The sequence below is a fragment of the Oryctolagus cuniculus genome, chromosome 3 (assembly GCF_964237555.1).
Source record: "Oryctolagus cuniculus chromosome 3, mOryCun1.1, whole genome shotgun sequence".
Classification (NCBI taxonomy): Eukaryota; Metazoa; Chordata; class Mammalia; order Lagomorpha; family Leporidae; genus Oryctolagus; species Oryctolagus cuniculus.
This window is the reverse complement of record NC_091434.1, coordinates 160,157,065-160,160,864: the sequence shown is the minus strand read 5'-3', so window position 1 is coordinate 160,160,864 and position 3,800 is coordinate 160,157,065.

Genomic DNA, 3,800 nt, shown 5'->3' with positions numbered 1-3,800 from the left:
GAAATAGATAATGTAAGTCCATGTACTCTATGCTAGGGAATACAGTTTTGAGAGGCAAGCTGTGAGTCCTGGAATATAAATCCTGAACCCATACAAGATTGCAGCGTCCATCAAGTGCAAAGGAAACCACCACTCCCTAGGCATAATCATTCAGAAAGAACTTTCCAAAATTAACCTTTCAGTGAGAAATATTTCTATCAGACAGTTAAGTAATCTAAAGAGCACACTTTAAAATGAACGGATGGTTCATTTCAGCTAACATGTAAAATCACATTTAAACTCGTGGTGAGAAACAAAATATTAACAAAAAAACATTGTTTTCTTATTACTTAAAAGTAAGATCACCATCAGGATGTACTCAAAGAAAATAACAGGTAGGTATGGGGAGCACTTCCGAAGTTTAAAACTGCTTTTTTTTGAAGTGTTTCAAAATACAGACTCTTCTGGCAAAGAGAAAATGCATTCATCCATGATAGTGAACCAACAAGTAGAAGTTAATCAAATTCCCTTTGAATCAGTAGCAAGGCTACTCAATCGTCATTGCAATAGTTTTCAACTTTTTATTACGCTATAGCCCTGGTATTTATGGTTGTGAGCTCACCTGGAAGGGAAGTGAAGAGGCTATAGCTTCGAAATCAGACTCCTCTACCATAGAGTATGAAGTACATACCAAATGAATGCCCTCATAAATTCTCAAATGTCAATTGACAAAACAGTATGTGTCTGTCTCTCTTCCTCAGTGGTTGGTCAGATGCCACCTAAATATCACTGTTACTAATACATAGAAAAAGTGCAGAAATTATCTTCAATTACTGCTTCATTGCCAAATAAAGGTCAACACTTTAGAAGTTTTTCTGGTTTTGTGATCTTCTACTCTTCACTTGGTCCTACACACCCATACTGGCTATGATTTTCCTGTTAGTTGAGTATCATAGTGTGTGCAAATGTTAAGGATCCAGTAATTGGGATGGACTCTATGGTACAGCAGGTTAAGCCTGGTTAGGGACATCCACATTCTATATGTCAGTGTCTGGTTCTGGTCCTGGTGAATCCACACTTCAATTCAGCTTCCTGCTAATGTGATTGGGAGGAAGCTGGTGATGACCCATGTACTTGGGTTCCAGCCACCCACATGGGAGATTGAAATGGAGTTCCTGGCTCCTGGCTTCAGTTTGCCCTAGCTCTGCATGTTGTGGGATTTGGGGAGTGAACCAGCTGATAGAAGATCTATCTTTCTACCTCTCTCTCTGTCATTTTGCCTTTAAAATAAGTATTTTAAAAATCCAACAATTGATTTTCCTAAATGAAGATATGTGTACATATAGCTCCAGAGTTCACTACTTTTTTCAAATACCACTTAACTCTTCATTACACCTTAATAAACATCCTTAATTTTTTGTTGTCTCTTAGTAAATATCTGATTTCTTCTGACCATACTGAATATGTTTACAATAAATTCAGTGGTTGGCTTTATTCTCCTTTCAAGTTCATTTTCAAAAAACAGTTGTTTCATAAGAGCAAATCTCTAATCATTTTGGAATTTTGAATCCTCTACTATCTCAGTTTCATAATATACTTGAAAGTCTAGAGATACAGTCTGCATTCAACAAACTAATTCAGTATCATTTTGAAGCCAAATTCTCAGTTCCTTTAGTATTTTGTGTTAACTAGAAATCCCTGAGTTCTTAAAGCTTTCTGACTTTTACTCTGTGTTTATGTAACATTTTATGGATAATTTTTGTGTTTCAGTCATTCCCATCAGTATGCAAATGCTAGAAAAGCAGACACTATATGTTATTTTTTATTCCTCAGATACCAGCATTATACTTGGCAAAAATATTTTGTCTATTTGGAGATATAATTTTGCTACTGCAAACCTAATCACAATCAAAGTTATGCATTATAGAAAATATTCCTGCCAAGTCTGTTTTTCTAGTTAGTAGCCTATTCTCACTACCAAGTGCAGAGCCAAGACTGTGCTGTCAGAAATACACTATTCTGGTATTCTATCCAACAGTACTAATGCAAGCACCTTCCCATATTTGAAATGCATCCATCCCCTTTTCCCTCTGTATATTTGCTGAGCTGTTTCTAAGGCCAAATGCTTCTCACTGGCAAGTATATAATTCAAAATTCTCTAAAACTCTTAAAATATATATAATTATGGTTTTAGTGAATGCAAACTGAGCCAGGTTAACTCTCACAGACATGTAGGTAATAAATATTAGAAGTTGGAACTTTTTCTTGCAACTGTCCAATTCCGAAACCCATTCCCTTTCTAATTCACCTGGCTGCCTCCATTCTAAGTCCTGATCACTGTTTACTTGAAAGCCATTGAAGTATTCTAAGTAAACCGTCCATATAGAGTATCCTTGCCAAGTCATTATCAAATTGTCTTCTTTCATAGCTAACTTAGGAAAACATAACTTTGGTAGGAGAATCTTATTTGGAGTGAAGGGTGAAGGATACAGCGCAGAGGAAAAGGACAGCATTTGATCTCAAATTTCCCGAATCATCCAAAGTGGCCATGACGATCCTCATGCTCAAAATCGTTTAGTAAGTCCTCTTTGGGTTTCATTTGTTCAGCATCTATTTACTGAGCACCTTTCAGTCCCAAGTGCTGCTCATCACATTATCGATATAGCCACAAATAAAACAGACCAAATGCCTGTCCCCATGATATTTACACTATTGTGGAGTGATGGAGAGAAAATAGATACATCTACCCTGTTGTGATATGTGGGTGGAGACAAACAGGGCAGGTCTAAAGGTCTGAGGGTGACTTTGTTGTAAATCATAACTTCATACTATGGCTTATGAAAACTTTCATTGTTTAGCCACCACCTACTTTATTTCACTATCATAACCATGTTCAGTGTTCCATCCTTCTGCTATCTCTTCTGTCTCATACCACCTAACAGCTTTTCAGCCTTTAAGGCAACTCACACACATAGCAGCTCTTTCTGGAAGGCTCTGGCACACCCAAATTCTTAGTTATATGCCAGAGTTTGCCAAACTTACAGCATTTGCCACATGCTGTGTTGTAACTTTCTATTCCCAATGTTTGTCTTCTCAAAGTATGCAAGAAACTCTGATAAGAGAAGCATGTCACTTCACCTTGACTCTGTGGTACTTAATACCAAGCCTGGCAGAGAAAAAGCTCTAAGTAAACATGGTGAAGGATGTGAGTGGCCAAGTTAATGGGTGACTAAATGACACAAGCATGTTAAGTACACAAGATTAAATTTGGGGGGCAGTATTGTGGCACAGTTGATAAGCAGCTGCCTGTGACACTGGCATCGCATATGAGTCCCAATTCCAATACAGCTTCTTTTCTAATGCACCAGGGAGATCAGCAAAAGATGGCTGACATGGGAGACCAGGATGGATTCCCAGGATCCTGGCTTCAGCTCTGCTCAGCCCCAGCCATTGCCGTCATTTGGGGAGTGAACCAGCAGATGGAAGATCACTCTCTTTTTCTGTTTTTCTCTCTCTCTCTATGTAATTCTGCCTTTTAAATAAATAATAAATAAATAAATAAATCTCTTTAAAAGTTACATTTGACAATCATGAGTGAGATAAAAATTGGAATATTTTACAGATGTGAATGTAAGACATATTAAATCATGGACAGAAATAAACAGAACAATCATTTTCTAAAGGTTATTGTTTCATAAAAACATAGCTAGAATTAGTTTCTAAGATGAAGTAGCTGAAAAACATTATTCTTACTCAAGGCACACTGGTACACTTAGGATATTATTACCTTTTAAAAAATAGAAGCTTTCAATTTAATATTT